Source organism: Pezoporus wallicus, unplaced genomic scaffold (assembly GCF_028554395.1).
Source record: "Pezoporus wallicus isolate ANWC-B61680 ecotype Strahan unplaced genomic scaffold, APGP_CSIRO_Pwel_v1 contig_6814, whole genome shotgun sequence".
NCBI lineage: Eukaryota > Metazoa > Chordata > Aves > Psittaciformes > Psittacidae > Pezoporus > Pezoporus wallicus.
Window position 1 is genome coordinate 4,058,885 of NW_026639755.1, and position 24,964 is coordinate 4,083,848.

The 24,964-nt window shown below is 39.9% G+C and overlaps 1 long non-coding RNA gene across 2 annotated transcripts in view; it reads right to left on the reverse strand.

The window, feature by feature from the left end:
- Positions 1-24,964, reverse strand: part of LOC130602799 (uncharacterized) — a 201,395-nt gene that overhangs the window by 147,289 nt on the left and 29,142 nt on the right. The window contains exon 1 of one of the 2 annotated variants that reach the window (XR_008972981.1): positions 11,658-11,753. The exons of the other annotated variant lie outside the window; for it this stretch is intronic. This is a non-coding gene — a long non-coding RNA (uncharacterized LOC130602799). Of the gene's footprint in view, positions 1-11,657; positions 11,754-24,964 lie in introns of those variants that run through there. 2 annotated transcript variants of the gene reach the window in all.

Genomic DNA, 24,964 nt, shown 5'->3' on the forward strand with positions numbered 1-24,964 from the left:
AAAATGTGATGTCTTTTGTATATTTCAAATAACTTCAGCCATTATGTAAAGCAAATCCCTTCTCGAACTAAAAAAGCAAGTGTTTGAAACAGGCCTGTTATCTGCCTGACCATTCCCTCCGCAAACTGATATACAGAAAGGATGCTATGCTGCTGGCACTGTTCCAATCTAAGCAGCATGCACATCCTTCCATCATCGCAGCACTTGGGGGATCAAACCAGAATGGTGTCAGCGTCGTTTCCAGGGCAGATATTCAGCACTGCAGGACAGATGACTGCTCCAAATAAATACATAATTAAATACTAGGGTAAAGAGTAAAAATTGTGTGTGATAAATAAAATAAAAGCAAAACAGACTCTGAACAAAATGTGTCCATCACAGTCTAAATGAGGAATGAAAACTAATATCACCCCAAACTCAGCAGTCTGCTGAAAAGCTAAAAATGAGATGCCAGTGGGGATCAGCAGACCTGTGAAACTTAGAAAAGTTCACAAACTGAAGGAGAAAGAATAAGATGCTCTTGCCAAATAAAAATCCTACTCTTTAACGTCAGTGCTCATTCTTAGCATTCTTGGAAACATCAGTAATGTTTTTATGCAACCAAGATGACAGGTACATGCACATTTCACACCTATACCAAAGACTAACTTTATGTGGTTTGAGCTTATTTTATTTAGAGAAATCTGGTATCTTTATACCACTGTATTACCTTTGGGTCTTCAAAGAGGGTAGCTATCATGTAGAGAGACATAAAGTCATCCTGCCAAGGATGCGGAACCGTTTCCATGTGAACATCTTAGAAAGCATCCACAAGAAAAAAAAGAGGAAGACAAAAATCTAGATTCCCAAAGTCAACAGAGAAGCTCCAGAAGTAGAGACAGCTGCTGATTTAGTCCTGAGAAAATGAGCATCTTATTAAGATCTCTCTGCCCACTCTTGTCTCAGCGCCGATTCTCATTCCTGCAGACGGCCTGCCTGCTCTCAAAGACTTCGTGCAGCACCCACTGCCAAAAGCTGTGCCTGGAATGTCAGCAAGTGAAAAGAAAGAAAACCCAAACACACACCACAAGTTGTGCTCGAATTTTTGCAGATATCAGTGTCACAGCGTGAGGCCTACCTGAAAGCACCACCCAAATAAATGAGATTTTGGCTGCATCTGCCTGGCTCTGATAATAACATACATAGCGGAAAACAGGGATGTGATAGATTAATGTATCTACCTGTTGCAAAATGCACACATTTTGTAGTAGTATTTTTGTATATATATGTATACTTTTGTATATGAAATATATTATATTTTGTAGTAATATTTGTGGTGAGAGACCAAAGGGCAACAGCAAAGACAGCCCTTGGTGAGGGAATGCTTAACCCAGGCATCTGACACCATGTAAAAGGCTTCACTTCACCACAGTGTAGAGGCCAGGCTGGCAGCTGGGACCCTGCATATCAGTTGGGCAAACAGAGCAAGTGTCTCACTTCCCAGGCTTCTGGCCTCCATCTAATCTGGACTAGAGGATAGGAGCCTATGTTAGTATGAACTTGTGATAAAATAGAAAAGGCTATCCACCTGCTATACCTGCTTTTATTAGTAAATAAACTTGAAGTTATACGTCACCAAGTGCTGAGACATAGTTCTTCTGACAAATTTTCCTGTGACATGTGAAATATTTAATTTCTATATTACTTAATAGCATTAGGCACCCCAGTACTCCAGAAAAGATGGGGCTTGTTTTATCTCTGATGTCATCACACCAGAGTTCACACAGCTTCTACAGAAGATGGCACCACAAAGAGGATGTGGGATGCTCGGCATACCACAGAAATACACACTGAGAACATCCACCAGCCAGCTGAAATCACCTGCAGGGCACTGGGGCAAGTTTAATTCTCACATGGAAACGGAAGTAGCCATAATGCTGAAATGGAGTCTGAGAGCAGAAATTAGTTTACCAGTTATAACTAAAATGCTGTCATTGCAGCTACTTCAAAGCAGCACATAGAGCTCATGTTCCAACCCCACTCCTCCTTTCTGTAACTTGAACAGGATAATTACTTCTTCAAAATTAAACTGATCTCTCTACCCCTTTCCTTACAAGACTGATTCCTTCAAATCATTTAATGATATTCAACTATTATGTTAAGCATAATTGACTAACCTAAGGTTTAAGGACACCAGCTATTATTAACAGTGTTTTTAAAACACGTTTTGCTGACATGGCCACAGATGGAATTTGTAACAGAGCTTTACACGCTCACAGGGCGGCCCGGAAATGTTACATATAATCTGTCTCTTGAGGTGAGGACAGGGCAGAAGATGGGGCTAAAGCACAGGAATTACACATTAAAAGTATTTCTAAAATATAATGTCAAAGACAGCAGATGCTTAAAAGATTGGGCTCTTGTGAAAACCCAAGCAGCAAGCAGACATTACACTGCTCTTGCTCCTGCTGGACAGGGATTCCTGTGTGAGCTAAATTTGACAAACCAGGTTTAGAAGGTACACATCCACATCGAAAAGAGAAAGTTTTAGGTTTCTTGCTCTCAAATCTTTGTAGCATGAGCATGCTTCTGCAATCCACGACAAGATTCTGGCCCTGTTCATAATTTGACGCCGCTATTGACTTGTATGAACAGAGGCAGCCAGAAAGAAAAGGAAGTTTTTGATATCAAACATCTCTTCTTTCAAATACAAGTAATCTGGATTATTGCATCCAACACTGGATGCTTAGATGTATAAGCTTCTCATATCAGTATATCTGGTTCTTACCTGTGCCGAGAAGCATAGAGCTTTTCCAGAAGCCTGCAGACATAGCCAATGCTAAATGACACTGGACTGGAGATAGCACAGCTCCAATGTAGTGCCTTTCATTTCAAAGTCATGTCTTCAGGTTGCCTCAGTTGAATTTTCCCCACAAAGATAACAGGCTGAGTTTTATTCATATATACATATATATAAAAGCATATATATGTATTCTGATGTACATATATATTCATATACGCATATATATTCTGATGTACACATATAGGACCCAATTCTTCAACAGCTTACTCAAGTTTTAAAAACACGACACTTCATCAGAACCATTTGCTGTTTGCAGTGGTAGAAAGCAGAGACCAAATCAAATCTGAAAGTTCTGGCTTCTTGCCATTACAAATACTAAGATCAGCATTCAAGAATAGCTAAGTAGATAAGACACTGTGCGCACCTCTCTCATGGTGATTTTAATATATGGACATAAAAATAGTAGAAAAAACACCCACTGACAGGTAATCAGTAAAACCCAAAGCAGTGAAGACATTTCCCACTTCTGTGCTATAGCATTTAGTAACTAAAATCTGTTTCAAAGCTTTATAGGCACTGGGAAAGTTAAAGACACTGCCAATAGCCTTTCCAACGCTGCTCTTTACATTTCTCTTGCCTGGAAGATTAAGACATCTACCTTCTGATCCCAAATTCCCAAAGAACCTTTGAAATCAAAGTGTAAGAACAGCAAAATAAAGCTCCAATTTTAGTACAGCAAGAGAGCACAGCGAACTTCTGCAAGCCCTCCATTTGCAGAATGAGGGAAGCAGATAGGCTGTGGTTATATTTAGGCGAATTGATTCATAGCAAAACTAAAATCTAGATGCATCTGCCAGAGTAATACCACGTATTATGAAGAGCAGAACCTCTCTTCAGAAGTGCAGAATCCCACCATGTCTTACAGTGGGATGCAAGTGTCACTAGGCAATACCATGACACAACACAGCAGCTCATAGTTGTCAACTTGTTCTGCCCCAAAATACCCACATCAGGCCAGTTTGGGGCGTTTTTAACAATATTAAATTAAAATGCAGACAGCTAGAATATTATCACTTTTAACTCAAGGACATCTAGGAAAAGGGGCAGTGGGTCAGATACGTTTTTCAGAATCTGTATTTTAATTCTGGGTTGTGTTTCTCACAATGAGGTTGTCCCAAATAGAGGTGAGGACCAGGACACGGGTCTAGCTCTCTCCTTAACCTTTGAATTCAAGTTGTTTAGAAAAAGACAGTTCCTTCTTCAGCCATGCGATTCAACTATAGGATTTTTCATAACCATGACCACACACATCATAGCACAACAGTAGTATCTGGAAGACACCACCATAAATGAGAACTGGGGGCACAGAGAGGAACTCAGCATCCTCTCTTGCTTAGGTTTTAACAAATTATCTAGTTGAGCCCAGTCATGTCTGGGAAAGAGAATAATTCTGTCCTAATGCGAGACAACATCAGTGAGGCTTAAGCAAAGCTGTTCTGCTGTGAAACAAGTGAAAGCACAACTCTCTGATAGTTACCACTAGCAGAGGTGTGCTGCTGAATGTATCATGCCCATTGCCTTCATGCAAAGACATTTCCTAAGATGTTCACACAGGAACACAACTTGGAAGCAGCAGAAAACCAGTCTTCCCACTGGTCTCAATGCTGGCCTAGGGAGAGGTTCTCCAAGAGTTGTTTCCATGACTGCGACAATGAGATCTCCTTCAGAAGAATTACAACTGGATGGTAAAAACCAAGCTATCAAACAGTTCCTTGGTAACCAATAAGCAGGAAGACCTATTTTGAAACAAGCCAGGGAGTCAAATCAACCAGAAGACAACAATAAAAAACAAGCACACATTTCTACTACAGGAGAGACAACCTATAATCTTGCTGACTTTGGTCCTGGTTTTTATCCTTTGTTATGTGGGAACACTTGAAAACCTCAGACCTGAATGAGGTTGCCATTAAAAAAAAAAAAAGATAATAAAAGTATGTTGCTCCCTTCTGTTGAGCACAACTGTTGTTAAATCCCTTAGAAAACATTACTATGGGGACATTTCTTCCAACGGCCCTTTCAGACACATTTAGGCTGAGAGGCAACAAAAATTCTATTAAAAGTGCTCATAAAAGTTAAATGCATCTTGATATACTGCATTAAACACATCTATCAGATGACCTAGTTTTGGTATTACCTCTTATTTTTTTAATTTAACCTATCATTTCACGCTACTAAGAGCTAAACCAAGAAAGTATTCTATATCAGTAATCCAGATCACAACTGGTATATAAACACAAAGGTCTGTCCTCCCAAGGATGAGAACAGTGATCAGTCTTTAAGCCGCATGATTAGGTACATTTGAGCCAAGAGATTATTTCATGGAAAATAACTGTTTTCTGTAACACAACATGTTCTTATTTTATTTTGAACACTGAATACAGTTTTGCACACAGTATTTTTTCCCCTTTTAAGAACAAGGAGTCATAAGCAACCTTTCCTGACACAAGATCCATCAGATTTTCTCAGTAGTAAATGCTCTCCATTGAATTATCATTAAAATTAAATTAATGGATACCATTTTAATATTGCTGTACTACAGCTTGGCTAGTTCAGCAGAGGAAGGTGTGGTTTCCAAGCACACACGGTTTTAAGCATTTCCCATTTTGCGAAAGTTTTATCTACAAGCTCCATGCATAACTGAATCCTGATCTTGAGCATCCATTATTCAGCCAGCATTCCTTTCCTTATGTCCACGAAGGTGGAATGAGGGTTACATGAGATTAAGATATTTCTCCCCTCCATTTGATTAATATTCTTTTAGCTGAATCTTGTTAGCAACTCAAAAAAAAGAAAAACAAAAAAAACATAGGAGCAAGGTACTCAAAGGTACAGCAAACTGTTATGCCATCAACTCTTGTACTGTATCCTCCCTAACCTTTAGTACCCCTTCATAACTTGCACATGTCAGAGAAGTAGTTATTACTAGATTGCATTAAGTTCAAATAAGCGAGTATCATTCTTCAAGCGTCAAAGGCACAGAGCAAGTTTTGTGAGGTGAAAACAGAAGCACTAGTGGAAAGGCCATAAGCAGTGCAGAACATTTGCAGGGACTACAGACCAAAAAAGATGCTCCTTAGCCTTTCAAGGAGTCACCTCCCACAAAAATGTATTCTATTTCATCACCACTGTAATTGCTGTTGCAACTGTGAACTGTGCCAACAGCGCCAGAAAGGGCAATGTAAATAATAAAGATTTATCTCCTATTTAACATCCCTCAACTAATTCCTGATATCATTCTTCTAATCACGGCTGGCAGCCAAAATCCACTGCTATTTTCTTTTAATAGAAAGTAATTCATAGGGTAATTCAGATTGGAGATCTCTAGTCCACCCACCTGCTGAGACCAGGGTCAGCCATAGGCCCAGAACCAGTGGTTTAGGGCTTGATTAGTTTTGATTCTGAAACCCTCCCAGGCCAGAAACTACACAATCGCTCTGGACAACTGCCCCAACACCTCACTAACCTCCTGGGGAAAAAAATTCTCCTTATATCCAGTCTGAATCACTTGTTTCAAGCCATGTCCATTGCCTCATCTTCCCACCACGCACTGCTGTGATGTCTGGCTCCATCTTCTCTATAGCCTTCACACAGGTAGGGGAAGGCTGCCACTATATACACCCCAAAGCTCTCTCTTCCCCATGCTTAGCAAGCCCAGCTCCCTCAGCCTCTCTTTACAGGAGAATTGCTCCAACCATTTTGGTGGCTGTCTGCTGAATTCATTCCAGTAGCTGAGTTATACCGGAATTGAAGCTATCACTTCAGGCTACTAAGAGCTAAACCAAAACCATATTCTTTATCAGTAAACCATGCAAAAGGGAAGTTTATCATAACTGCAGACACCACTGCGCAAAGCTTTGAAAAACGTATTTCAAGTTGAGAGGCACACTTGAGTTTAGATAGACTGGGAGCACGTCAGAGATTTAACAGACAAAGAAAAAAAGGAAAAATCAAATTACAAGGAAAATTTCAACGCTGTACCCTTGTTCTATGCAATTGGCTTAAGATGTTTACTGGTGAGATCTCAAAGACAGCATATGGTGATGTAGTTCTCATTGTTAGTCCTATAGCTACTTGATGAGAGGTGAACAGATAGTACAAGGAGAGAAGATGCGATGGGAAGAGAGGCAGCAAGATGCTATTGGTAACACAGACTGTGGCTTAGGACAAATCCCACATTGATTCAGGACTGAACTACAATGTAGTATTATTGTATTCAATGACCTACCACTATGCACTTGCAGACTGTAACTGTTATGATCTGTATTTCTTACATTATCTCAAGGAAGGCTCTCATCTGATCATGTTTCTTAGAAAGACCTGTAGCTTCTCAGCAAATCCAGGAAAAACCTGCATAGCTGTGCTGCCTCCTGTTGCACAGGCAGCTGGATTTATCAAGTCACTGGTCTCAAAACCACACACACAACAAGCAGGTGGTAACCCTCTTCCCCAACAGTTCTGTTAGAAAAATACTAAAGATGCATGTATTTAACAGGAGATTGATCCACCTGCCATAAACATGGGGAAGTGGGGAGACAGGGAAAGGAGGCATTTGCTTCAGTCCCCAAGAGTCAAAACAAACAATATACTTCTACTTTGGCCAGTGAAACACAGTAAAACTTGGCGGTAACGCTGCATTTCTGCAAATAAATACAACCCATTTGATAAGAAGTCTGGGTGGAAGAGGGTAAAATTAGAACTAAAACTTATTCTACATATTACAAAATTAAGTAGCGAGTTCAAAACAAAAGTTTTGCCTCACTACACAAGCTTGGGCTTTGTTCTGAAGAGTGCTGGAAATGGTGAAACAAAGGGGAGAGAAGTATAAAGATTCTTAGCCACTAATCCCTCATCAAATCCCCTTTGGGAATAGAAGTAAACTTTTGTTCACATATCCGTTCCTTAACCTTTTTTAGCATTTCTGGATGAGTCAGTCAGAAGAGCTACCCATAGATTAAACATGCCCCAAATACCAGCATGAATACAGTAGTCTCATGTAAGCATGCTAGGCATTAAATGTAAACTGTAACAAGCAGTAAATAGGAGTTAAAAACTGAACCCCACAGCAGTTAAAACATCACATCATGATTTAATTTCCTCCCTAACACAACAGGAATGGCTACGGAAAGAGGGGAGGAAAAAAATAATAATACTAAAAAAGTAACATTTTTAAACTCCGCTTAAAAAATAAATAGCGGGGCAGGGGGTGGGAATCACTGTAAGCAGTAATCACAGATCACAACGTGACGTTCCTACTTAGCTCTCTCTATCAGAGCAAGTCTGGATGCAGTTCCACTCCTGAATATAGCTTCTGTTCAGAAAGAATTAATGCAAAAGGGAAGTTTATCATAACTTGCTCTAAAAGGCAAACTTACCCCCTTTCAAAGGGTTTTAACCATTTCAACCCAGCCTTTCCAAACACCACCAGCTGTGGTAAGCAGCATGACCACCAAAAGAAAACTGCCCTGGGGAAAGGGAGAACTTGCACTTTCCACAGCTTAAGTCCTAAGTTATGTGCTTCTGTGTCCCACTCATAACGTGTACCTCAAACTCAGAAAGCCAGACTATTCTGGAAAAGGTTTTCCCTGTTTTCTGGTATGGATAAACTATTTTTTGCTATGCTCTGCATGGAACAAACAACAACAGGTATGTTGCTCAGTACAGTACTTGTGGTCAATCCCAGAAGAGATGCTAACATGCAGCTGCAGTAAACTTAAGACTCTTTTTAATAAGCCCATTACCCCTTTCAAGAAATTAACTGCTTGCTAGATCACAAGTGAAAGTTTGTCTTCCAAGCCCCTTGACAAATTTCACTTGCCTTCACAGGAAGTGTAAGGTTTTCTGTGGTTCCAAACAGTGATCTGCCATTTAGTGAGCACAGCTCCAATGAGCCATGACCTCTTCCTTTAACAATGATTTATTACATGAGGTTCCCACTACCACTCACTTTTTAGATCTTGACTGTACAGCCAAGATCCCCTAAACTGGAATCTATTTCCTATCATCTTTATGATATTTAACCCATCACAGAGGAAGTCAATTACTAAGCAGATTGAAGTGTGTATAGAAGGTAGTGGTGTGAAGGTACACACTGTCCAGCTATCCTGAAGGTTTCTTGTGAAGAGAAATCAGAGATGCTGAAATTCACCCTCAGGCACTGCATATGGGTTATGAATAACTGGGCAGTTGTGGTGGAGTGGGGTAAGCTGTGTAGAAGCACTAACAGAATTGTTAATAAAAGTATCATTGTTCCCCATTGACAGAGATTTAAGACACGTCCACAACTGATTTTCAGACTATAGGCTAGAAAAGCAGCTATTTATGATCCACCTTCTGACAAGCAGCAGGAAGATACTAGAACTGTTTGAACTCTGGCTCATCCTTCCTCTTCACCCTAGCGCATGCTACCAGAAGATGCTCTAAGCACGTTTCTGTAACATAAAAGGACTTGGGAAAGGATTCAGACTACTATTCCTTCATTTGGTCTCTGCACAATTGTAAAACAACAACAACAACAACAGAGAAAAAGACTGTCAGGTTACTCCCCTTCTCCTCCCCTTCCTTTCCTGAGCACATCATATAGCACATTTGCTGACAGTAAACGGCCCGGCTTCTACATTTAAAAGTGAAATCAGATTTTGAACCAGGTATTATATCACTGGATCTACAACAAGGACACATTCTAGCCTCCCAGTATGCAATGTGCCTACAACATTTGCAAGAGTGAATAAGTAAAAAATTATCTGACAAACTTATAGCTGTTCTTTCATACCTGGACAACAGTTTGAACCTCCAAAGATGTGAACCTACCACTTCCTCTTCTTTACTGCAGAAAATTAAGAAATGGGTACCAATGCACATTAATCCCAATGAAACAGAATGAAATCATTTGGGAACATTCTACATATTAAATTTCTCATTTCTGTCTGTACTCTATGAGAGTTAATGACTTCTATAAATCACCTTCTGAAGCCATTATGAAGCAGAATTTTTACTGACTTTTCTTTTTACTGTTCCTCTCTTATTTCGGGTGGGAATATTTATAGGCTTTTGTTAGCCACAAACTTCTTTCAGATTTGTGAACACCCTGCTTTTAATTCAAATCCAGATTTTACACTTACCAAGTTTTCAGGTTTACAATCTACTTTCTGTAATACTAACTAGAATACAGCTGTTGTGTAGTCCTTTTATCACATACATGGTAAATTTGTTGGTATTAACTAACGCCAAAATAAATGTACAACATGAGTTAACTAAAAGCGGGGCAGCATTAGCATGATGTATACCTTTGCATTTATCTCTAAAAAAGCAATTTTTGTGGTTCGGTTACAGATTTACTTAGAGAAAATCCACAATACCTTCCATTTAAAAACTACCAGGCTACTCAGAAAAGGAAACAACTACATTGTTGTCTTAATTGTACTTCAAGTCAGCAACCTATAAAATGCTCATAATTTCCTATACGATTAATATTTAATAATTTGATTCTAATAAAAAATTGTATCTTAATCATAACTCTGTTAGTGAAAGAGACACATAAATAGGTTTCTCCGATAACTAAATTCTCCTGTTTCAATTAAATATATACGGAGAACAATAAAACTACCATCATCTTACTAGCTCATCTTTAAGGTGCCCTCCAACCTAAACCATTCTATGGTCGTAATCACAGAACAAAATATGACAAATAATCCAAGAATGCTATCAAGTGCATCAATAGCAGGATTCTAGTTGCCAACAGAAGTGGATGTATAAACAGTACAAACTATTTTCTCATATATTAAGCATTTGAAAATGAAATACATATATATAAAAGACTATAATTATGGACTGAACAATGCATCCAATGTTTAGATTTTTAGCAGTTCTCAAAACAGCTTTTCATAGCTTCTACAGATTTTCTCAAGTTGCACAAGGTTCAATTCCAGACTGGTGGTCTTAGAGGAAGCTTTTTCAATAACCCAAACACACTGCTAGGATATCCAAAGGTAATTAAGTAATGCAGATGTGAATTTCTTACTTACACATCATTCCCAGTAGGTCCAAACCCTTAAACCTCAAGAGTAGAATCCAGAACACCCCTCAGAACCTCCAGCCAGCTTTGCTCTCTACCAGCTTCTGAGACAACATAATGTTCTAGAAGCATCCTTTATGTTTCCTCCTCCATACCCCTTCCTGAGAGGGCTGCCTACTTCTCTAAAACCCAGCACACAAATCAAATATTTGGGATTTGTCGTGCTTGAGTTTAAATTGAGGGGGTTTAAAAGGTTTTATCAAGGGTTAGAAAGCAAAAGAACAATTTAGTAAAAAAAGAATATGAAAATGCAGGCAATTCGGAGCTAATGAACTGCATAAAGCACAATAACAGTGCTCTCCAGAGACCACCACAGATTAACAAACAGAAACCATCATTCAGGTCACCTGCTAAAAACAGGTCTTCGGCCAGCAAAATTTCTCATTAAATCAAAACACACAAGCCACCCTAGAAACATGGGTTTAGCCAAATGAAATATCCCATCTTGAACATTTCTACAGTCATTTGCCTTTATTGGGTCCCTCTAAATACTTCACTTAATGGGCCCTCAATCCTACTTCATTCCAACAGTTACCTTAAAAACTCAGCCATCACACCCTCTCTGCACCATTAGTGCTTTATTTAGCCAGCTACAGAGTCCCACAGGACTAGTATCATGGAAGCAGAGAACAGATTCCCTGTGCTAGATGTTAGCAGCAAAACCCCAGGTACTGTATGGATTCCCTTGCCAGTTCCAGGCAGAACACACATCCGACCCTTTGCCAACCGTGTCTTTGCTCTCACCTTGGACACAGCAGTGATCTGTCTCTCCAGTTCTGGAAGGCAAGTTACTGCCTGCATCTCTCTGCTTCTGCAGCAGACTCTTAAAGCAATCTTCTGAAGCATCTCCCTTCCTGATTACAGCTCTACAACTTCTGTGAGCCTCTCTTATTTATAAAGGGTGGGGCAGAACCTGCCACTACTCAGCCGTTGTCGAGGCACACCTGATCCGTCACCTGATGGTAGGATGCTTTGTGCTGCATAAATCTGAAACCATAAAGAGAAGAGAATTTGTACATGTTTGTAATGTTTCACCTGAGTTTAAAAAGCAAAACAAACAAACATCCCCCAAACACAAACAGAACAGCTAATGTCACCTTGTGCGAGACAAACACGCAGTGTTTTGGTAAGTCTTGGATGTTATTTTCATATTGGCACATAAAAGAGCAACTGAAGACAATAGAGAACCCTAGACAGCACAAATGAAATCAAACCCTTTCTTTCTAAGTCCCAAATACCTCAGATTAACAAAACAGTTAATTCAAGTCAGCATGAACCAGGGATAGATTTGTCCTTTAAAATACAATTCCACAATTACTCTGAAGAAAAGATCAGGAGTCTGTCTTTCTTGGCTTTCAACTCATTTGCCACTAGGAACAAAAGACAGTCAGACTCCCTTGTGACACTGCTTAACTCCGACTCCGCACGTTACTAAAGGCTGAAAGGTTAAGGAGGATGCATAAGGGAACATAAACAAAACAAAAGCAGCAGAAGTTACACAGTGAAAGACAGAACATCTTAAAGAAGTAAAATTGCCGAAGATGCTGTAATACTTCATAAATACCCTACTACTTTCTCTGTCTTTTTAACAACAGAAAAGCAGAATGGTGACCTAACAAAAGGGTTACATTAATCCTAGTATTGATAAATCTCTTCAACAGAGGAAGCGCCTGTCCTTAGATTCGCAGCTCTGTAAGTCTTGGGGGGACACAAACTTCATCATTGTTTGGATGAATTTTTTTAAATAGCTTTCCTTTTAGGAAATAAGTGTAACCTGCAGACTAATTCAGTAGAGGGAAATAGGAGGAGGAGAGAGGGTCCTGTTTTGCTAGGTACAAACAAAACAGGGGTGGGAGCTCTTCCAGTAGCTCTCACCCAGGGATACTTGTGCCTGTGAGAGTCTTCCCTGCATGGAAAGCTAAGTCAGCTTCAGAGGATGAGAAATGTGATGCTGAACACACATAAATCTCCAAACCAGGATCTCTTAACAGCGCTGAAGAGCAGGAAATTGCCTGTAGATTACCTAAATGTTGAAGAAACTTGCTGAATGCCTGTTACATTAGGAGTTACGTAGAAAAACAACCACATTTTTAGGACAAAAAAGTTGCTTGCACAATGCATGCACAATACAAGTGCTGCAGGACCACACCATGAACTTCCTCTGTTCAAACTTCTGTACAGTCATGGCTTGCCACCTAAGTGCCTAAAAGCAGCGTATTTGTGCAACAGCCCCCAGCTGGCTTGAACAGGAGTTAACAATTAACAGATGATTAATCCAGGTGCAATTAAAGGAGGGTAATGGGAAGGTGGAGTTATGAGTACAGCACCACCCAGCAACTAGAAGGAGGTCAGCAGCACAAGAATGAAGAGGCTAAGGCAGAGTTGCCTGATGTGCCCTAATATGATGATGTTCAATAAGAACAGTTGCATCGACAGGCAGCATTTTTTGGAATTTTACTGAAGTTAGAAGCAGGAAAAATTGACAGCAAAGTAGAGCCAACATCTAACATCCATTTTCTACTAACTTCAAATAGGGAAAGGGAGAAAAAAATCCTTTTGCTTTCACAGAACAGTACCTCTGAACAAAACAGACATCAAGCAGCCAGTTGTCTCTGACTGCTGTCACCCTGCCGTCTGATTTGCTATAGATGACACCTTGTCTGGCTGGTAGCTGCAGAGAACTGGGGCTTCAGCCACTGCCAGATACCTATGAAACACACACTGCTCTCGAAAGCGTTTTAAGTGCGCTGCTGTCTTACTTCTCATGCTTGTTACAAAGTTAGGGGTGGCAAAGCATCTAACTTGAGGACACTGTGCACCTATGAGACAGGGTATTATGCTTACAAAGAGATGATCTCCCTCAGGATACAAGGAATCATAAGATTATGGACCTTTGCAGCCTTCAGCTTGAAGACTCCAAACAAGTTTCAGGCCAGAAGCCAGCTATCGCAGTCCCTCTGAAGTTTGCTAGACTTATGCCCGCATTACATCACAAAAATAGGCACTAACAGCTGTAAGGTACCCGTGAATTTGGTCTTAAAGAGTTATTTAATGTATTTACTTCCTAAGTCATAGTAAAATGTGGGTGAATTGGAATCTTGCATGTTCCCCCCAACCACTACCACACTATCCCCCAGTTACTTGGTATATCTGAAATGAAGTAAACGTGAAAAAGAAAAGGAAAAAAGAAACAAAACACCAGAGAGCAAATTTCCTCCTTTACTACCTTTTACACCTACACAGTTACATTACCATATGATTTTGCAGTGTTTGTATGCAACTAAAAATCAGACTGTATTTACTACTGTGAGAAAGACAGAAGTGAGCATTCAGATAGAGAAACCATCCCATTTCGATAATAAAGGCAATTACACCAGATATTCTAAAAACAACAATATAGAGCACCTTCTGTTCACATATTCTGGTTACTTTCATCCTGCTTAATAGGTACCACAAATACTTCGCTTAATGGAGTATGCCCACTTATTCGTGTTTCATTGAGATGATTGCTTAATCTGCTTCTTGTAGTAATGGCAGCACATCACACATAACATGGAAGGCCAGTCTTTGTAATGAAAACAAGGCTGCAGGGTGTTTGTTAGCTTTGACTTACCCCTTCTACATGTAAAGACAGCTCAAGGTTAGTTCAGTGTGGGTAGGAACTTCTGAGAAGTCTAATAATTTGTTGGAATTTCTTAGTTTTCTAGCAAGAAATTTTAAATTATTTTTAATTGAAGATATGTCTACAGCAAATGAAACCTTTCAGACATTCTTAGGTAATGTCTTGTTTCAAGGGCAGCATGTTATTAATGAAGACAAAAGCTTTATATTTATTCTCACTTAAGCAGAGCTGTGAGGATGGTTGCCCACTCCAGTTGCCTCAGTGTTTTCAACAGAAACCAGTAATGTTTACATCAACATCAGCACTTTATTATCACGACTGAACCACCCTCTAGATACAACTCACGGGATTACTCAGATTGCACACATATTCTTGCATCTGCTTTAAAGTCCACTGACAGTAATCATCCTTCAAGTGGGATCAGACTTTAAATCTTTCATCTCAATTAAGACAGCATGTGCAGGAGGCAAACGAAACTCATGTGCTGCAATGGCATGCACCACACTCCAGCAGGCGGTGGGCTGTACTTGCCAGCTCAGTTCCACACCACGTCCTGTACAGACAACAGAGAGTAAAGACTATTGATCTTTGCCAGCTTGGGCCTGATTTAAATTGATGGCCTAGAGCCGACAGACTCTTCACCCATTAACATATTTCATGGTACAGAGAAATGATTACATATGCATGTGAGAGTAAATGACTTGAATTTGATGACACCTTCTTATCCCCTGCTGAAGTTGATTCCTTCAACTATGCAGAAGGAGTTCTGTTGCCTACTGATGAAAGATAATATATAAACCAACAGAATAAAGGGAAAAAATTCCATTGGCATAGATTCTCAATTGACTGCATATTGCTTTACAGTCACAAATCCTATTAGCATTAATCAAAGTAAGATGATGGGCCTTCCAACATATTTGGCCTGGAAGACAGAAACCACACAAATCTGAGAACTGAAACTTCAAGGAACGGGGAGGGGAAAGGAGGGTGGGTGAAGACCTCCCTTATCTACCAAAATGTGATCCACACGGCACAATGAGGGGAAGACTGGAGAGCTCATTTCCTATACTGACTTCCCTAAAGCACTGCGCAGTAATAAGCAGCTGTCACCAAGGTGGGTAGAACAATAAACTCCCAACAGTCAAGCTGAACTGATACACCCCATTACCTATTGAATCATGCCCATACAGGCCTCTCAATTGAATGATTACAGCAGCACCAATGGGCTGTGCACTGCAGTGTTGTATTACAGCTCTGGTTCATAAAATTTTACAATGTGTAAGTAAGAAGTTAAATGCTACTGAAGACATAAGGATTTTTCTTCCATACGTGCATCAGACATACCCAGCGATGGCTGTGGTTTCAAATGTATACATGATGAATTTCTAGGAAACTGGCCAAAACCTAATACAATATGGCCACATGGATCTTCTAGACAGACACCCAGCAAAAGTCTTGCTTTTGAGTATCTGCAGCTGATAGTACAATTAGGTGGCTCTCGCTGAACTACTGTTTATCCTTATTCTTTAGTTTGGAAACAGTTCAATGAGATTATTGGCAGATGAGCCAGAACCAAAATACATGCTTGCTGGCATGTATTTTGAAGCAATCAACTTAAAAGGAGAACATTCCAGCCAGAGCAACATAACTGGAAAACTATACAGTGTATGCAATTCTGAATGTGCACAAAATCTAAATGCCTGCCCTACTGACAATGTATATCTTTTCTGAAAGCTATACTTCTGTTCAAACGACGTAACTGATTTTTAGAGATGGTCAAACAGCATTCTCCAAATACTGATTCTGGTAAATACGGGTACAGTTTTGTGTTGTGAAATATTCACAGACCATCCCCATTATTTGCACATCTTCTTGGAAATACGTGAAGAAAATTACAAGCAAACAGTCTTATCTGTTTACTATGCACAAGGTATTGAGCAGTGGCATTTGCTACTTGATGCAAGCCTCAAAATTAGTTATGTGATTAATCCTCCTGCTGAAATAAGAGCACAATATCAAAATACCTAGATTTGTTCAGTTTGTGCTCTTGACTCTTGAGGCTTTTGTTTGAAAGAGCAAGCATGCTCAAATAACATTGCATCTCTGCCCCTGTTGTGATATTTATGCTTTCCTACCCTTGGGCAGCAATGTTAGGCCAGCTTTGTAGAATAAACTCCAGTATTATACCCATATTTGCTCATCACTGCAAATCCCACATCAGATTTCCTGCCAATATAAGTGGGTTTAAGCTAGCAATTTTCACTCATTTACATCAGCAGATAATTTGGACTGTGGCATGCACAAAAAATACAGATGTACATTTAAAACTGATTTCTGGAAGTGCTCCCACTGAGAAGAACATTTACCAAGTGTTGAGATCCCACTGAAATTTCTGAAATCAGTGAGAATTAAGCACCTGCTTTAATCAACTGATCCTTTGAACAACAAGGAATTCATTGATAACTTTTGCTGAGCAGGATAATGATAATAACGCAACAACGAAACATAGTGGCCTTATATCAGCAAGAAATGGTGATATTAACCAATTAATTTTCTGTTGTTGCATCTACATAAATGTAAAATAAGAGCTGGTCACTGAGAAATCATACTCCTTAAAATTAAACAAGCACCTACTCTTGTTTCAATCCTGTTGCTAGGTTGTAATACCCAGACATGCATATAACAATTGAATTATCATGATCAAGTATTTTCTCAATTGAATTATCATGATCAAGTCTTTTCTAACTGCCACAAAACTTACCGGGAAGAGATGGGTCAGTTTCCACTTCATCTAGATATGCCCACCCCAGTTCATTAAACCAGCTGTACTTTAAGCAAAAGTCTGCACAAGCTTCAGAATATGCTGTAAGCAGCCAAGCTGTGTGAACTACTTCTTATAAAGAAGCAAACTCTGTAGCTGTAACTTCAGTCAATTGTTCTGTGTGTCTAGGAGACCCAGCTACAGCTTTTGGGAAGTTTTGCAGGATGCTGACACTCACACCCTTTCGACATCTTTCTATACAGTGCTGTAAAGAGCATCCCTGTGGGTCCCCATGTTTTCTAACATGGGAATCACTGCCCACTTTCCATAAAGTTGTTCTGCACACAGAATTAAATATTCACTCCAAGGGGAAGTTTAGATTGGATATAAGGAGGAAGTTCTTTACTGTAAGGGTGGTGAGGCACTGGAAGGGGCTGCCCAGGGAGGCTGTGAATTCTCCATCCCTGGCAGTGTTCAAGGCCAGGTTGGACAGAGCCTTGGGTGCCATGGTTTAGTGTGAGGTGTCCCTGCCCAAGGCAGAGGGGTTGGAACTGGATGATCTTAAGGTCCTTTCCAACCCTAACTATTCTATGATTCTAAATAAGTTGTGTTCATCACTCACAGGCTGCACACATTTATTACTAGCATCTTCTGAGTGCATTACCCATATGTCTTTATGCAATTTCCCTGCTTTTATGGCTTACTCCAGAGTTCAGGGCAGAAGTGCTATTGACATAGCTCTGCTTGAACTGAAATCAGTTGTGGAAATTTGTCATTAGCCTCTTGTTAATTTCAGGCTGTAATTGGTTAGAAACTGTTTCAGAAACTACTTCGCATTAAAAAAAAATAGGAGCTGTAGCCAAAACTGAGCTGTTTCTTTCTGCTTTTCTAATGCTCTATTTACACTTGGTAGATGGTACGCATTGCAAACAAGGGAAAAAATATAGTAAGGAAAGTATCTCATTCAGTACAGCAATCACAATTAAATAGCTTAAGTAAAAAGACCCAGACTTTATATCTCTGGATGCAAAGAACACAGGAAGTCTTATTGGAGGCCTCTATTATATGAACATCCATGTCACCGGTCAAGTATACTGACAATTGTTTTCGAAACTGTCTGCTCAAATTCCAGCCCCACAAAATACAGAAATGAACAGAAAGCACTGGGAGGAAACTGGGGACAGAGTGATCTGTGATTTGAGGGTGCTTGTGGTGGGACTTAAAGCAGGGCAAGTTTTGAGGCTGCGGAAACTGACTCCCGTTGTGAATTCCCCACAGAAAATGTCACTGTTCTTAAACAAAAGGAAGGTTTCTTTACAATATCAACCAGAACATTTAGGGTTTAGATATAGAAAACAGTGAGTAACAGAGCTGGTTTAAACCCAGCTCTCCCTTCACATGCCTGCACCCATACAGACATGTCCTTGCTTGTAGCATGCTTTCAGTCCCTCAGTGATTTTCTGAGTTGTAGCAAAGTCTACGCAGTCCCCTCTGGTTTCAGTGAAGCCAGGGTTAAAGTCACATGAAAAGATAGCAATGCAACAAGTTCCAGCACACTGTTCTCGCACAGGTAGTCCTGACTAGACTGGAAAACCAAATCAACGTAAACCCCCCACATTTGAAACAGGCTTTCTGATAGGACTAAAATGTCTGTCTAAGTGTAGAAACATCACTGAACTGCTGCATTTCCAGAGAAGTCCCTGCAAGGACTGTTCTGATGCTAATTAACTTTATCCGTAGTGACTTTATTTCCTTCTGGATCACTGATAACAATGCTGACAAAGGAGAAAGATTGGGAATAGATAGCGAGAAGGTGAAGACTGGGTTCTCAGATTGCTTTGTAAAGTGGGACATGACCAAAGGGTATGTAGAGAGAAACATCAGGTTAAATATCTGGATAGTAAGAGAAAGCCTTTCACAAGGCTACCTTTACCTTAGGAGACTAGCATGTGCTTTGCTTCCCCAGTAAAGATAGCACAGCTAGCTTCCAACTGGCACAGGAAGGAAGTTACACAGAGGTAGATTCAGAATAACAGCTCAGACTACCTAAAGCCAAATTGACCCATGCTGCCTCTTACAGTTACACACATAGGCTCAACCATTACTCATGTTTGCATTCTATATGTGATGGTTTTCATGAACTACTGCCTATATAATCCTACCATTCTGAAAGAGTTGGGAATAAATGGTAGGTCAGTTGGCATCAAACCTTCAAGAAGGATGTTGAAAAACTGGAGGAGGGTCACAGCCATGAAAAGAAACATGCATTAAAAAGATGAAAATAGGTTAATTCAATTTGTTTTGCTTTTCAAAGAATTAGAAGCAGATATGATTATGGTAACTTTTATGCTACTATTAACCTAATTTGCTAGCACAGTCCTCTTCACTCTAAAAGACAAAAGGATAGACACTGTCCAAGCTTTGATTTTAAACCAGATAAATGTAGATGAGAAATCAGGCTCAAATCCCAAGCTGCAGGCACAATCAATCACAACAAATTACTGTTTAAAGCAGCTTCTCTTTCATTGCAGATCTTGAATCGATATCAGGTTTTTCAGGATTTGAGTGGGTTCTGTTTTGTTGGGTTTTTGTTTGTGTGTTTGTTTTCAAAGATCACCTAATTTAGCCACAGTCCCTAAGGCTCAAAGCATGCCACAAGACTTGTATTACTTCAGTTGCTAAGGTATACAGAAAGCAGGGCCAAATGGTTTTGGTAAACTTAAAATGTCTAAGCCTACCTATCTGCTGGCTGTGTATTCTGCTTATGGTGAGCAAACCTCAAGCAGGATCAGAGCCACACCTGGCAACCTGCATTAACTTTGGAAAGAAAGCCCGTCTCAAACAGCTTACACCTCCACAGGTAACACAGGTTTCATCTGCAGAGAGGAAGATGCACAAAGAAGAGAGATGACTTTGTCCAAGGTGAGTCACAGCCTTCCCAAAGACACGGCCTGCCCCAAAATATGAATCAATTCACAACACTGGTGTCATATTAACTCATATTTTATCAGAACTAATTAGACAACCTTAGGTTGTGGTTGACTGAATCAATGCTGTGCAAGGACAACAGAACCTTCAAAGCCCCTTTTGTATCAAAGCCTTACCTATATAGCAAAGGAGTAAAGGAACCAACACACGCTACATTCAGCACACACATAGAAAGAATTCACTTCACCTCATATTTGTGGTCAATGTGTCAGTGGATTACTCTTTTCCCAACTGCCCATATTGCAACAGGTATCCTTTTCAGACATCACCTTCCAGAAGCTTTCCCAGAATTCATCTGACAGTGCTGAACTGGAATATGCTACATGATCCACTTTAGTGTCTGTACAATCAAAAAGCATGAAAACAAAATAAAATCCCATGCACTTTTTAACAGAGCTCTACAGTTTTTGAGCCTCAGTCTGGAAAACACATCCAATATTTTAAAAAGTAGTATAAAATATTTTTTTATAAGTATCTTTTTATGTATAATCCTACACTGCCAAGTCTTACCTCCACCCTTCTGCAGGGACTAGAACGGTCTGCAAATACCATTTGAGATATCCCATTGCACTGGGATGTAAAAGGGCAATGGATCAATTGTCTTTTCGGCCAATAACTGACGTATTTCCTACTCTTGAGTCAAGGGTAGGAATTAATGATTCATTTCTCTTCCAAAACATTTATTTTCACAGTCAAGGAAATGAGATTTGTGGTGCCAAAATCCCGATAGCATAGTATAAATATATTTATACGTTCTTGTAATTATATTTATACTCTACCTGAGGGATTCCAACTCTGCGAATAAATCTTGTTATTTCCCACACTATGCAAATAAACATTCTATAGTAGAAATAAATCATTTGTCCCACTACAGAATCCTTTTCCTCAAAAGCAGTATATTATTCTATCAATACCAATGGTATGTCAGCCAGCAATGGTCAAGTGCCACCCAACTGTGACAAGTTGTATTTTCCCATTAGGTGGTTACCACAGACTTACTGCATTAAAAAAAAACAAGAAAAACAACAGGAAAGAGTACTCAGTGGGCAGTGGGACTAGTGAGCTGTGTATTCTGCTGGGACCTGCATAGGGAATTGCCAGTATTGTGCATTGCAGCTTAAGAACCCTGCAGCTGACTCTGCCTGGGCTGGTTTTCCTCCACTGCACAGTGCAAATTTATCCCTGCTCCTGAAGCAGTAAGACACACAGCATCATATCTGTAGTTGAATAGAGAAGGGGTAAACAAGGCAGATTACCCAAGTTTGGAAGCAAACAAGTTTGAGAAGTGTTGATTTTCTGCCACTCAACATTAATCTTAATAAATTCAGCAAAGCAACTCTCAATCTAAATACATATAACTGTGAAAAGAGTTAATCCTGAGTTTAATTTTGTTTACTTTCTTTAGTGGCATCACTTTGATAGTATCGGGGCGTCCTGCATTATTTAATTGCATTTATCCTGACAACAGCTTTGTGAAGAGGAAAACACTATTACTGCTGTTTGACAAGTAGGGATCTGAAGCACAGAGAAACTAAATGACCTATTCAAGGTCACAGAGAAGCCTGTTTCAGCATAAGCACTAAATCCCAGATTTGCTGAGTCCTTTGACAGCACAATCCACTAGGACTACCTGCCTGTGTCGGCTGCTCACTGCTACTGGTGAGTCTTCCTGAAAGGATAATAGTATTTGCCTTATAATTGCCATAATCCATTGCTTGTAGTCCAAAGAAATTAGGCAAATAAGACAAACCAAAAGTAAACTAGTTAAAAATAATGTGACCTGAGATATTCTACCCAGGACTATAAATACAAACAAAACTGAAAAGAAATTGCTTCCCTACTTCATAAAGGCAGTATTTTCTTCTTTCAAAATATAAACTTCCTGATGACAGCAGTGCAGCATAAACAGATAAAACACAGCATGCCTCACATACTGAAGAAAAAGGATTTCCTCCTTTTTCTTTTTCCTTTACACATATTTCATCTTTCCACTGCTTGCTTCTCCTCTTCCTTTCATTAAGGAAGATAAGTCATAGCAATAAAATTACAGACACCTGTTTCCCAGTTAATTGCTAGTAACAGCATTTTTACCATGTCCCTAAGGGGGACACGGCTCAGCCTAAAAACATTTCACGTTCAAACAGGTAAGCCTGGCTCTAGAGCTGCAGGGGCATCTTTGCCCAGGGCTAACCTGTCTTCAGAAGGATCTCTGTTCACAAAGCAGCGTGGACTTAAGGAAGGATTCTAGGAAACACTTGTATTACACATTTTAGGTAAAGTAATACGACTAGCAAAGAAGGTAATTGACAAGGTAACTGGGTATGTGTCATAGGGAAGGCAAACATATATGGAGATAAGCAAATTTACTGCAAGGTCAGTACGGAGTCAGACTTGTGCATGCACAAGGAGAGCAGGTACCAGGAGAAGCATACGATGCCAAGCAAATAATTTGCATGATAACTGCTGTGAGGAATTGGCAGGTTGTACAAAGACGGCTGCAAAGGGAACGTGGAGGGCAAAGGGGAGATGTGAGTTAGTGAATGAAGCATCAGTTTGAGCCAAGGAGCTGGAGACTACATGCTAGTTTGCCCACACACATTAAGCTCTTCTGAACACGTTTCTCTCCCATCCCTCAACTTCCTTAGGAAGAAAGTTCTGAGCAGAACATGTGCAGCTTAAAAAGCAGCCTGAGATGCCTGCAGCAGCCCATAAACTGGCAGGGCTTCAGCCACAACCCCAGTTCATGCAGCCACCCGCCTTATGATAAATGGCCTCTTCTGGACAACTAGTAGATATTACTGCTTAGCGTTTTGGGGCTGTTCTAATCAATAAGACAACTGGTCAAAGAATTTGCCATAGGGTCAGAAAGCTGCAGCCAAGTCTCCAATTTCCACAGTAGTCATCGGGATACAGTGGAAAATTATACCTTACTGGGTAGCACATATTTCTGAAGTCATTTCAGACTGCTGCAACAGAGGTGATATACAAAATTGCCTGATTCATTGAGAAGAGAGAACGCTCTGTTCAGCAAGATTAGGGAAAAGGGCTGAAAGTTTATGTTTTTACTATGTTCTAAATATCAAATTATATTCTATAGTTTAGGAATGGCTTACACACTGACAGCCCATCTGCAACAGCTTTAGTCAGTCCTCCTTAACAATTTCTTAATGCCTAATCACTTTTAGTGCAATTGTACAAACCTCCCCTACCAGCTCTTCTGATCTCAGTACCATCCTTCACTTAAGTAGGAATCACAAATACTGCATCTTCATGTGGACTAGAATAGGTGAACTTCCTGACGTTATTGTGCACTACAGGCCATCTAAACCCAGCTGAAACATTCAAATTCCTCCAAAGAGGAATTTCTTACCCCACTAATGACCAAGACTTTTAGATTTTCAAACTTCCAAAAGTTTCCGGCGAAGGTATGAAACCAGAACAGTGGATTTAATCTTTCTGTTTAAAAGCAAAGCTGCCTGATGCGCTATACCCTTTTTGTCGATGTCTTTGAAATGGCTCACGGAATTGAGGAATCCATAAATTACAGATTTAAAAGTCAAGATATCCTAAACCACACCCCCACAGTATCCAGATTAGCTTTATTAGAAGAGTGGAGCACATAATCTTTCCCAAGGACATTGCTACAAATTAAGCTTTGTTAGAATGATTAAACTCCCCAAGGGAAAAATCTAAGTCTCTCCAGTATATGGGATACCCATGTTAGCTCATTTCACACTGCATGTTTTCATTAACTGGCACCGTGGAATGTGCTACCTGTTCCCATATGGCCCAATTTTCAAACTCTCTGCAGATTTATGCAACAGGTGAGTGATCCAGACCCAAATTTGGCAAATCTTTCCCCGACATGACAATGTCGTGTCCATTCTTCTTCTTTTGCCAGCAGACTTGCCCCTGGGGCCATCAAGAGGCCACCCTGCTGCTGCATAACACTGCAGAATGTGATTTTCACCTTAAATCGTGAAGAAGCCAGTTTATGCATAGGTGAGAATACCAGTTATTATTGCATTCATCTTTGTGCTGACCTTTAAGCTTCTCTTGTTGCAGTACGCATACTGTTTATGCTCACTGAGCTTTCTTTTTGAATCAAGGCGTGAAACCTTACGATAGAGGTTGCCTATGTATGTCAGCTTTTGTGAAAAGAAAACATAACATTTACTTTTTGTATTGGAGTACTGCACTTGGGAAACTGCTGTCACACTCTTTAAATATGAAATTCCTTTTGCCCAAAAATTGCTGTTGCTGCTCTCCAACATACATTGTTTTTCTCATGGGGTTTCTTTCCTGGAAGGTTACTGAACTGTGTTTGAAAAAAAGATTAACCAAAAACACCTCGATGAGGAGTAGCAAATGCCACTTAATAGGAAAAACAACTGATCAGCCCAAATGGCATAGAAGAATGTTTCATTCTAAGCTTGAAGAGAATTCAAAAGAATTAAGAGTAGGCAATAATAGATCTTTTGTGATCTCATTTTTATGAATCAAAATTATGATGGACAAACAGCATACGAAGGGGAAAAAAGGAAGGAAAAAATATAGATGCCAGGTCACATTATTTTTCACTTTAAAGTTGGTAACCCAGACCAAAACCAGGTAGTTACTTTTATTTTTAAGCTAATCCACACAGATGCACGGGTGGTCACCATCAGAAGTTAACCACAA